The sequence below is a fragment of the Rutidosis leptorrhynchoides genome, chromosome 1 (genome assembly GCF_046630445.1).
Source record: "Rutidosis leptorrhynchoides isolate AG116_Rl617_1_P2 chromosome 1, CSIRO_AGI_Rlap_v1, whole genome shotgun sequence".
In the NCBI taxonomy this organism is placed as follows: Eukaryota; Viridiplantae; Streptophyta; class Magnoliopsida; order Asterales; family Asteraceae; genus Rutidosis; species Rutidosis leptorrhynchoides.
The window spans coordinates 565476105-565489746 of NC_092333.1; positions in this window are offsets into that span (position 1 = coordinate 565476105).

Below are 13642 nucleotides of genomic sequence, written 5' to 3' on the forward strand. Positions count from 1 at the left end.
GGTTTTACCTTCTACGAGTAGAGCTAATGTGCTCGTTCATAGAAAGGTTTACACGCTTAAAAAAAAAAAAAAAAAAAAAAAAAGAACTTAAAAGGGTTGTTAAACAAAATTGCTTTATCCATATATCTATTTATCTTCCGTCTATACTCTATTATATAATAAAGCTTCTTTTACCTAATCATCTATTTCAAAGGCTTAGGGTGCGTTTGATAAAATAGAATGGTTAAGCGCTGAATGATTCACACCTCTGAACAGTTCCAAGGCTCTGAATTACCATGCTTCTGAATGATAATTAACTGTTTGATAATTGTTCTGAACCTTCACCCTGAATAACATAAAATTACCACTATAACCTCAAATATGATTTACTGCTCAATAAGATTATTTTGTTTAATTGGTTTACAACTCAATTATCTAAATATGTTTTAGTAATAAAGAAGTTTAGATGAAAAAGTAGCAATAACTGTATAAAGTAGATAGGATCGATGAGCGAGTATATGTTACTTCATATATCGTATGTTTTTTTGAATAATATATAATGAACTTTTTATAAAAATCATCTCAGAAATGTTCATATAGAGCCAAAAGACTATCAACTCGACTGTAATTTATCTTTAGAATTTGCATGTGTATTGTAAAATCCAAAGGCAATTAACTATTGTGTGAAAGTAGACGTGACAAAGTAATCGATTTTGGTCCTAAACCGTTCAAGATATTTGATGAATGGCTCAAAAAGGATGGGGTTGATAAAGTGATTCAAGATGCGTGGGTTAAACCGGTGCGGGGGATGAAAAAAGATTGTATTTTTAGGGATAGGCTTAAAAACGTTAAAAATGATTTACGGTGTTGGAGTAAAATCGAGTTTGGGTCCTTAGAAAATGAGATCAATTTGTTAAAAGCAAAGGCGAATAGGTTAGAACTTTTAGCAGAATCGGGTTCAATTAGTGTAAGTGATCGATCATGTTGGATGGAGACACGCAAGTCATGGTTTGAAAAAGAAAATATTAAATCCGGAATGTTGAAGCAAAAGGCGCGGATACGGTGGATTTTAGAAGGAGACGAGAACTCAAAATATTTCCACTCCACCATCCGTAGAAAGTTTAATAAATGCAATATTCATGGGTTAAATATTAATGGCGAGTGGAACGAGGAACCAAGGTATGTAAAGGAAACGATTTTAAATCACTTTCGTAAGATTTTTGGTGCCAAAAACGCCAATAGACCTTCCTTTTTTAGTAGAGTGGGATGCGGGTTTAATGGGCTGGACAGTCGCGTTAATAGTATTGGGCTTCACAGGAACAGTGGGATAGAAAGGGCAGATATCACAGTTGGGCTGGGCAGGTGTGATAACCCGGAAATTTCCAACCAAATTTAAACTTTAATCTTTATATGTTTCCGACACGATAAGCAATATTTGTTAAGTTAAATTTCAAGAATTTTAAACTATGTTCATACATTCATTCAACCTCGACCAAGTTCCAACGATTCACGAACCATTAAACGAATATGATTATATATGTATATGTGTATATATATTATAACTTGAAACGTAAACAAAATAATAGATTAAATACTTTATATGATTGTATCTGTTTCAAAATGTTTATCAATGGAATTAGAAGATAAGATCAAATGATTGAATTATCAGATATATTGAATTATGATTACAAGTCTCTGTTGAAAGGCCCACGTTGATTTGAGAAATCTTTTCATTTTAACAATATTCGGAAAATGGTAAAGTGATTTATAAATATGAACAAATTGTCAATCATTGAGAACTAGATAAAGGATAGTGGAAGATTGAATCTCATAAAGACTCGATTGATCTATTTAGTTTCAAACGTACAAAAACGTTTTCAGTTTAAAAAGAACTTTATTATTAAAACGTATATAACTTTTATAAATATCTAGAACCACTTTTGACAACTCATTACTTAACTAGTATGATAAAGATAACGATATTTATATTTTATTTTATTAAATATATATAACGATTTAAATTAATATTATATATATTTATACGCGTATTATACGTACATAGTTTTATACTTTTACTATACTTAAACTTTACCTTTACTTTATTTTTACTTTACTTTAACTTTAATAATTCATACTTTAATAATTCACTTTAATAATTCATACTTTAATAATTCACCTTAATAATTCATACTTTAATAATTCACTTTAATAATTCATACTTTAATAATTCACTTTAATAATTCAAAAATCTATTATAAATAGAATTCAATAGGTTTCATTATTTCATAGAAACTTGAAAATAGTTTTCTCTAAACTCTCTCAATCGATTTACATATATATATTTACTCCGTATTATCTCAAGATATTATTAGTATACATAAAATATTACGACGGAGTGCTGTCCGAGTGATTTCGAAGTTGTTTTTTTCGAGTGGGATAAGATTAAGGAAATTATGGGTTATAGCTATGGAGGTGATTGAGTATGGTTCATGGGTATGCTCGTGAGGTCAATATAGTGTTTATCATCTCCGTTGCGTTTACATACCTTTCCTGCAATATTGAATCTCAATATTGATATGTGAGTACTCATAATTTAATTTTTACATACTAATAGTGTATCCCTGACTAGTGCTCGAGTATATAGGATTATGCATGCTTGTACTTTTGATATTGCCATTAGATAGGTTATGTTGATTCCTGAATTAGTTACATATACGATTGAGATAAGGTATAAGATATGCATGTCGCTGGAAAACTAGCGAAAAATAGTTGAATTTTGGTTTAAGAATCACTTGAATCCAAGTAATGGTTAGAAAGTTATGAAATAAACAAATTGCATAATTAATTTCGTAATTAAAATTGCTGATGATAATTAGTGAACTAATTTTATGGGTTATAAAAAGTGATTATTTGGATTCTACTAGTCGAGTAGATGAATTTTCATATAAAGCACGTCTCGTTTCGTTGAACGGTTGTCAAGTTATGGACAAAAGAAGTTTTGCAAATTTTGATGAAATGTCGAAACGGGAACTGAAATTCTCGCTGATCTGCGTTGTTTCATATATAAAAAAAAATACCACTGAATTCTTTGCTGTAAGGTCTAATAAACAACTCTAGCCGTTTGTCAATTCGAGTCTCGACGATTTTTCTAAAAATCATCAAAGTTGACAGTTTGGTCACATTTTAAAATTCTAAAAAGAGCTGAAACTTTTTTATTTAAAAATGTCAGTTTTGTATCAGTTGTCATGGTCGGCCTGATATGTGTTTACTCTTCCCAAAAATTATGTTGTATCTTTGTGGTAACGAGAATTTGCAGGCTTTGACCGTTTGTCAATACGAGTTTTGAGGAATTTTCTAAAAATCTCCAAAGTAGGCTACTCGGTCACTTTTGTAAATTTATTAAAGCTGAAAAATTAACTTTGAAACGCCGAAAACGCGTTGGCAACTACGAGTTGTATAGGTTTAGTTTACTTCTGTAATATTTATGCTTAATTTTTTTGGTAATGTGTAACTTTTATCTTTGGCAGTTTATCAATCGGAGTTCCGATAATTTTTCTAAAAATAGCTGAAGTGGCCCGTTTAGTCATGTTTGACCGAAAATTATTTTTGTATAAGTTATTATATATTTGCATGCGACCTCATTTTTACTTTGACCTTTGACTTTTGACTTTAACCTTTGACTTTTGACTTTGAACTTTGACTTTTCCTGTTAACTTTTCAATTAACTTTTTGTGTTGATTTTCTCTAAAAAAAAAAAAAAAAACCTAAAATACTATTTTATGATTATGAAACCATTTGTGTTACGTTGTTTCACACGTCACCTTTTACTAGAATCTTAATTGAGCATGAGTAATATAACATGTTACTATACTGTAGAGTTAGACTCGAGCTATAGGATAGGATTACACTATGACCTGACCTAAATTGCTATACAAATATTGACCAACATATAAATATATATAATTAATATAGGTTCGTGAATCCGAGGCCAACCTTGCACTTGTTCAATGACGTTATATGTATTTTTACTACGAAATACAGTATGGTGAGTTTCATTTGCCTTTTTACCCTTTATATTTTTGGGACTGAGAATACATGTGCTTTTATAAATGTTTGACGAAATAGACACAAGTAATTGAAACTACATTCTATGGTTGAATTATCGAAATCGAATATGCCCCTTTTTATTAAAGTCTGGTAATCTAAGAATTAGGGAACAGACACCCTAATTGACGCGAATCCTAAAGATAGATCTATCGGGCCTAACAAACCCCATCCAAAGTACCGGATGCTTTAGTACTTCGAAATTTATATCATGTCCGAAGGAGGATTCTGGAATGATAGGGGATATTCTTATATGCATATTGTTAATGTCGGTTACCAGGTGTTCACCATATGAATGATTATTTTTGTCTCTATGCATGGGACGTATATTTATGAGAACTGGAAATGAAATTCTTGTGGTCTATTAAAATGATGGAAATAAATGATTATGATAAACTAATGAACTCACCAACCTTTTGGTTGACACTTTAAAGCATGTTTATTCTCAGGTGTTAAAGAAATCTTCCGCTGTGCATTTGCTCATTTTAAAGATATTACTTGGAGTCTTTCATAGCATATTTCGAAGAACGTTGCATTCGAGTCATTGAGTTCATCAAAGATTATTATTAAATCAATTTATAGTTGGATAGTGGATATTATGAAATGGTATGCATGCCTGTCAATTTTCGATGTAAAGAAAGATTGTCTTTTAAAAACGAATGCAATGTTTGTAAAATGTATCATATAGAGGTCAAATACCTCGCAATGTAATCAACTATTGTGAATCGTTTATAATGTATATGAACGGCTCCTTTCAGTTGGTATCAGAGCGGTGGTCTTAGCGAACCAGGTCTGCATTAGTGTGTCTAACAGATAAGTCGATAGGATGCATTAGTGAGTCTGGACTTCGACCGTGTCTGCATGTCAATAGTTTTGCGTATCATTTTGTGTCAAAAATTAACTACTTATCATCCTCAGGAAATTACCTGCTTATCATTTTTAGTCTAAGACACGTTTTGCTGCATTGATTGCATGAATAGTGTATAGACAAAAATTCATATCTTAGCGTATCTGCTAAATCATATCTTATCGTATCTATTACTGTAAACGTTGCCTGATATATCCCGTAAATTCCTCCGTAATTTACGAAATCTTTTGTTCTATATATATGGATATTCTATGTAATTAGAATACCATCCGATAACCGAAAATCATTTCATATCTGAAAAAAAAAATCCTTATTCAATCGTACGAATTGGAATTCATCATTAATTCAAGTTCCTCGGATTTCGAAATGGAATCCCACTCCAGCTCCGAAAGCAGTGTGACCGGAATAGATCAACCAATCAGTCATCACCTATTCTGGATGAATTGGGGATGGGTTCGTAGCCTCCTCAATCATTGGAGACAAGAAGAAGGTGATCCCTTCCATCCACCACATTGCCCTCTTGACGAAGAACCTGAAGCACTTACCGGCGAACCTGTCCGAAACACCATTTTCTCGCTCATTTCCAGAGTATCTCGTCACGATTATATATTACATCAAATTTTAGATTTTATTTATCCGCTCGTCCGAACCGACAATCACCCCGGTGTAATAGAAGAAGTCAACGAGCTTCGCGCTCGGGTAGTGGCTTTGGAGAATATGGTGCAGAGATTACAAACACCAGCAGCAGCATCAGCAGCATAACCAGTAACACCATCATCAACGCCAATAGTACCATTACCACCCCAACCACAACCACGTCGTAAACCTCAACTTTACACTATGTCCCACGAGCACCAATGTCATACGCCCTGTAGATACCAAGGAATACCAACAACAATAACCGACGAAGTATTAATTCATAACTTCATTGGAGAAACATTCCGCGCAGATTATGTAATCTCTAAAGTCTTAGAGATTATCTAATCTAGCCCTAACCATAAATCAGTTAAGCGAACCAAAATGATAAAAGGAAGAGTAGAAACCCTGACAAAAATGGTGTGTGATTAACAAGCTAAACTTGTTTTACCAACAGCATCAACAGTACCGTCAGCGTCACCAGCATCATCAGTACAGTCAACATCAGAATCAACAACACCTATAACATCACAAACTCCGTCAGCTCAAGAATCACTATGGACATCATTACGAATCAATAACCCGTATATTGTATCAACGAGTTATGAAGAATTAACTCATTCCCTTTGAAGAAATTATATGTATATTTTATATATTTTGAAATAAAAATAAATCTTTCCGTGCTAAGCTATTGTGTGTGAATCTTAACTACTCGGTTAATTCATATTACAAATATGCAATAATGTACGTCCTTCGGCCACAACTTAACCAGCGTTAACTACAATCTCTGTCGCAATTCAACAAATTCCAATTCATAATAAATCAAGTATATATTTGATTTTACACTTTCATCATCGATGTACCCGAAACTTTTCAGATAACATCATTCGTACTTTGCGAAATTCACAAGAATTTCACGAACCGAACATCATACATCAATAAATAACGAAGTATTGATTCATAATTTCAATGTCATTAAAGAAATACTGCGTAAAAGTTATGTACTTTTTAAAGCCTTTAGGGATTATTCAATTCTAGTTTCAACCGTAAATCAAATGAGTTTAATTTAACATTAACTCATTAAATCTATGTTACATCTGAAGAAAATATACATATATATATTTTCATAAAGACTGTAATAAAATTCTTTTGTACAAAATATTAATTGTGAAATTTTTTTTAACGGGTAGGTAATACCCGAGAGATATATAAATTCACAATTAATATATTACATTCTTCGAATCTGATTCAGCAAATCATCCATTATACTCCCTACTTTCACAACAATATACATTCTTTTATAGAAATCAAAACAACCATACTCATTCAAAATTTAATTACATATTCTGATTTTGAAATCTCAAAATTCAACTTGAGATATGACCAAAATCATCACTCTTAGATCCTTACATCTTTCACAAGCTATATTTTGACTTCAAAACTGTGTTAGAACATCAAATGTATGTTAACGATTACAATCTGTGTTCAAACCCTTCGAAAATTTCTGAAGACACTTCGAATGATGAGCAATCGAGATGATGATCTAACCACATGTTACCCACAGTTATGTACCTGAAAAACTCTTGAAACCAAAGTAAAAGTTTAAACAACGTATCCGCGTCAGATTCTTTAGCATTTATTAGCAAAAAATAACTTTGCGACTCCTATTCAAAGTAGCCAGTTTTGTCACAGCTCCAGCAAGTCAACTTCGACTTTTCAGTCTGACTAACCTTATTATAACCTTGAGATATACACCATCGTTACCAGGGAACCTTTTACATTCCACCACATTATTAACAGATGTATCAACAACTTCATTACCCTTTGACTTTAGCCTCTCTAAAAAGTCATTATAATTATTCATTGAAACCCCATCATTTACTCATTCGCATCTTGTAATGAGAATTTCCATACGAATTATTGGGAATTAGCAATCAGTATTTTGAAATCTCGCAGCATGTCTATGCCAACAGTTATATGTGTATATATAACGTCTATTTTCTGGACTTAATTTGATTGTGAAGATTCTGAAAAACACTTCGAACTACGAATTGGTTCTCTGAAAATGGAAAAATACTGATGAAGCAGCAAAAAAAACTATAAACGACCTTAACAGTAAAAGTTTGATGATAATGAATAGGTGTGCTGGCAAAGCGCAGAAAAAGAGAAGTCTTGGAACTGGAAAACGGATTGAGCAAAGTAGGAAGGAGGCTGTGGACAAATTACAAAGACTGAACCTGACTTCAAAGGATCCAAATAATTCAGTATCTGCTGAAGTCATTAACGAATACCTTGCTCCTGACTCTAAACCCCTGCGGACAATATTCTTCATCATCCTCTGATATTAGAAATTCTAAAATATCATCATATCTTTCATTATAAATATCCTCCATATTTCTGAAGATATTAATTTTTCTTATTTGAAATCATTTACCTCTTCGCGCTATCTGTATTACATCATAAAAGAAACTATGTTAGTTTCTAAATTCTGAAACATTCAAGTTTAAAATAGGAATATTTTGAAGTAGTGTTGGGAACTGAAGCATGAATTAGTATAATATAATGACACTTGATCAATGTGATTATATTACAGTAAGTCATGCTGAGTTTCTAAATGGAACGTGATGATTCACAGATCATAACATCATCATGTGCCATGTTATACGACTCTTGTATTCTATTTAACCTCTAAAATATCAAGAAAATATTTCTTGATGATTCGGCCTTTTCCAAGGTATTTTAGTAATTTGACAAGTCAAGATCGTGCCATCACAATTTCCTTCCTAGAACATTAACAATGTTCATTTCGAAATTCGTATCTGTGGATTCTGGACCATTATAAGCGGTGCTTAATCGCAAGAAGAAGAAACGAAAGGACAAAACTTCGAAATAGAAATTGGGGTATAAATTGCAGCAAATAAAAGAGAGCATTAACTGTGAATGATAATGATTATAGAAGACAGAAGCAGAGACTTTGAAATATAAGGGAACATATAAAGCCCAACGACAAACCAGAAATTATAAACCATATATATCGATGCATATAGCAATATAAAGACACGGGAGAACTAGGAACACTATAAACCCAAGAGTATAGTAGAAGTAAATAGATTCTTCCGGCGGTAGATGAAAAAAAAGAAGAATGACCGATATGAAAGTTAAAAGTATATCGAGAATCAGAACTGGATGGAGCATATTGATGAATACTTTAAAATATGAGTTGAGGGGAAAAGAATAGAAGGTGATGAAACATGACTAGGAACTTAGAAATCAACAGATTTAACTCACACAATGGCAGAATAAGTGAATCAAACCCTCTAGTGAATAGGTTAAATTTTTTTTTTGATTAATTTAGTCAAACCACAACTAAATCAAGTGTGATTAGATCAACACCTGGAGCTATTATTCACCACCTGGGTGATTTGGACTGAGAGAGAATCGAAGGAGCTCACTAGATCTGAGTGTGTGTAACAAATGAGAGGCTTAACCTAAAATGAAGAACATAAGACTTTATATACCCCTGCTGTTGACACGCCCATACGATTCATTCATCACATGTATGAGTTGGCTTCATCAACCGTACGGGTGATCACTCACTCGTGTCTTATCATTTAGGTTGTAATTGTGACTTAGCTCAGCATCAACCATGCGTATGAGCCTGTCAGCCGTACTAGTGAGGCTTCACTCGTACGTCTGACTAAGTCTAACATAGTCAAACATCTAAATCTCGTTCCTGTAGTTCCTGTAACCACATACAACCACGGATAGGATAATAACGAGCAATCATGGTGGCCTGTAAACTGTTGTACCTGCAATGGACGTGGGTAGATGTCTAGGGACTTGCATAAAATGCATCAACAGATGGTGTGAGTTGTAAGGAAATGAAGGAGGTGAATTTATAAGAAAATCTCCGACAGAACAATTAAAATGGACGATCGCATTTAAAGCGGATCCTAATTCCCTTGATTACCGGAGAGTCAAATCTTATTAAGAAGATTTTCTTCAAATCCCTTAAAATCTGGGAATCAATCATATCTACGTCAAATGATAAGATGACTCTACACTTACTCATTTCACTCTTCTATGTTAGCTTCATTCGTACTCTTCATATAAATAGATTGTTTATCCAAATTATTCGCTGATGATAAAACTCTAATTTTCAGCCCGTATGCATCATGATAACATACTTATTATCATTCACGACCTTTCCACTCAAATTTCGGGACGAAATTTCTTTAACGGGTAGGTACTGTGATAACCCGGAAATTTCCAACCAAATTTAAACTTTAATCTTTATATGTTTCCGACACGATAAGCAATATTTGTTAAGTTAAATTTCAAGAATTTTAAACTATGTTCATACATTCATTCAACCTCGACCAAGTTCCAACGATTCACGAACCATTAAACGAATATGATTATATATGTATATGTGTATATATATTATAACTTGAAACGTAAACAAAATAATAGATTAAATACTTTATATGATTGTATCTGTTTCAAAATGTTTATCAATGGAATTAGAAGATAAGATCAAATGATTGAATTATCAGATATATTGAATTATGATTACAAGTCTCTGTTGAAAGGCCCACGTTGATTTGAGAAATCTTTTCATTTTAACAATATTCGGAAAATGGTAAAGTGATTTATAAATATGAACAAATTGTCAATCATTGAGAACTAGATAAAGGATAGTGGAAGATTGAATCTCATAAAGACTCGATTGATCTATTTAGTTTCAAACGTACAAAAACGTTTTCAGTTTAAAAAGAACTTTATTATTAAAACGTATATAACTTTTATAAATATCTAGAACCACTTTTGACAACTCATTACTTAACTAGTATGATAAAGATAACGATATTTATATTTTATTTTATTAAATATATATAACGATTTAAATTAATATTATATATATTTATACGCGTATTATACGTACATAGTTTTATACTTTTACTATACTTAAACTTTACCTTTACTTTATTTTTACTTTACTTTAACTTTAATAATTCATACTTTAATAATTCACTTTAATAATTCATACTTTAATAATTCACCTTAATAATTCATACTTTAATAATTCACTTTAATAATTCATACTTTAATAATTCACTTTAATAATTCAAAAATCTATTATAAATAGAATTCAATAGGTTTCATTATTTCATAGAAACTTGAAAATAGTTTTCTCTAAACTCTCTCAATCGATTTACATATATATATTTACTCCGTATTATCTCAAGATATTATTAGTATACATAAAATATTACGACGGAGTGCTGTCCGAGTGATTTCGAAGTTGTTTTTTTCGAGTGGGATAAGATTAAGGAAATTATGGGTTATAGCTATGGAGGTGATTGAGTATGGTTCATGGGTATGCTCGTGAGGTCAATATAGTGTTTATCATCTCCGTTGCGTTTACATACCTTTCCTGCAATATTGAATCTCAATATTGATATGTGAGTACTCATAATTTAATTTTTACATACTAATAGTGTATCCCTGACTAGTGCTCGAGTATATAGGATTATGCATGCTTGTACTTTTGATATTGCCATTAGATAGGTTATGTTGATTCCTGAATTAGTTACATATACGATTGAGATAAGGTATAAGATATGCATGTCGTTGGAAAGCTAGCGAAAAATAGTTGAATTTTGGTTTAAGAATCACTTGAATCCAAGTAATGGTTAGAAAGTTATGAAATAAACAAATTGCATAATTAATTTCGTAATTAAAATTGCTGATGATAATTAGTGAACTAATTTTATGGGTTATAAAAAGTGATTATTTGGATTCTACTAGTCGAGTAGATGAATTTTCATATAAAGCACGTCTCGTTTCGTTGAACGGTTGTCAAGTTATGGACAAAAGAAGTTTTGCAAATTTTGATGAAATGTCGAAACGGGAACTGAAATTCTCGCTGATCTGCGTTGTTTCATATATAAAAAAAAATACCACTGAATTCTTTGCTGTAAGGTCTAATAAACAACTCTAGCCGTTTGTCAATTCGAGTCTCGACGATTTTTCTAAAAATCATCAAAGTTGACAGTTTGGTCACATTTTAAAATTCTAAAAAGAGCTGAAACTTTTTTATTTAAAAATGTCAGTTTTGTATCAGTTGTCATGGTCGGCCTGATATGTGTTTACTCTTTCCAAAAATTATGTTGTATCTTTGTGGTAACGAGAATTTGCAGGCTTTGACCGTTTGTCAATACGAGTTTTGAGGAATTTTCTAAAAATCTCCAAAGTAGGCTACTCGGTCACTTTTGTAAATTTATTAAAGCTGAAAAATTAACTTTGAAACGCCGAAAACGCGTTGGCAACTACGAGTTGTATAGGTTTAGTTTACTTCTGTAATATTTATGCTTAATTTTTTTGGTAATGTGTAACTTTTATCTTTGGCAGTTTATCAATCGGAGTTCCGATAATTTTTCTAAAAATAGCTGAAGTGGCCCGTTTAGTCATGTTTGACCGAAAATTATTTTTGTATAAGTTATTATATATTTGCATGCGACCTCATTTTTACTTTGACCTTTGACTTTTGACTTTAACCTTTGACTTTTGACTTTGAACTTTGACTTTTCCTGTTAACTTTTCAATTAACTTTTTGTGTTGATTTTCTCTAAAAAAAAAAAAAAAACCTAAAATACTATTTTATGATTATGAAACCATTTGTGTTACGTTGTTTCACACGTCACCTTTTACTAGAATCTTAATTGAGCATGAGTAATATAACATGTTACTATACTGTAGAGTTAGACTCGAGCTATAGGATAGGATTACACTATGACCTGACCTAAATTGCTATACAAATATTGACCAACATATAAATATATATAATTAATATAGGTTCGTGAATCCGAGGCCAACCTTGCACTTGTTCAATGACGTTATATGTATTTTTACTACGAAATACAGTATGGTGAGTTTCATTTGCCTTTTTACCCTTTATATTTTTGGGACTGAGAATACATGTGCTTTTATAAATGTTTGACGAAATAGACACAAGTAATTGAAACTACATTCTATGGTTGAATTATCGAAATCGAATATGCCCCTTTTTATTAAAGTCTGGTAATCTAAGAATTAGGGAACAGACACCCTAATTGACGCGAATCCTAAAGATAGATCTATCGGGCCTAACAAACCCCATCCAAAGTACCGGATGCTTTAGTACTTCGAAATTTATATCATGTCCGAAGGAGGATTCTGGAATGATAGGGGATATTCTTATATGCATATTGTTAATGTCGGTTACCAGGTGTTCACCATATGAATGATTATTTTTGTCTCTATGCATGGGACGTATATTTATGAGAACTGGAAATGAAATTCTTGTGGTCTATTAAAATGATGGAAATAAATGATTATGATAAACTAATGAACTCACCAACCTTTTGGTTGACACTTTAAAGCATGTTTATTCTCAGGTGTTAAAGAAATCTTCCGCTGTGCATTTGCTCATTTTAAAGATATTACTTGGAGTCTTTCATAGCATATTTCGAAGAACGTTGCATTCGAGTCATTGAGTTCATCAAAGATTATTATTAAATCAATTTATAGTTGGATAGTGGATATTATGAAATGGTATGCATGCCTGTCAATTTTCGATGTAAAGAAAGATTGTCTTTTAAAAACGAATGCAATGTTTGTAAAATGTATCATATAGAGGTCAAATACCTCGCAATGTAATCAACTATTGTGAATCGTTTATAATGTATATGAACGGCTCCTTTCAGCAGGGACAGAAGTGAATATGTTGGGGTGGAGTCTAATTTATTGGGTAATGGGTTCCATGATCTTAACAGTGGGGTTGAGAATATTAATCTTAGCGAAGGTAATGATAATAATTTAGCAACTGAGATTAATAAACTTTCAAGTGAAGAAGCAATTGAACTAGAAAGAATATTTAGTGAATCCGAAATATGGGAGGCGGTTAAGGATTGTGGAAGCTCAAAGGCTCCGGGACCAGACGGATTTAATTTAGGTTTTTACAAGAAATTCTGGAACATTATTAAAGGTGATCTCATTGAGGCTATCAACATG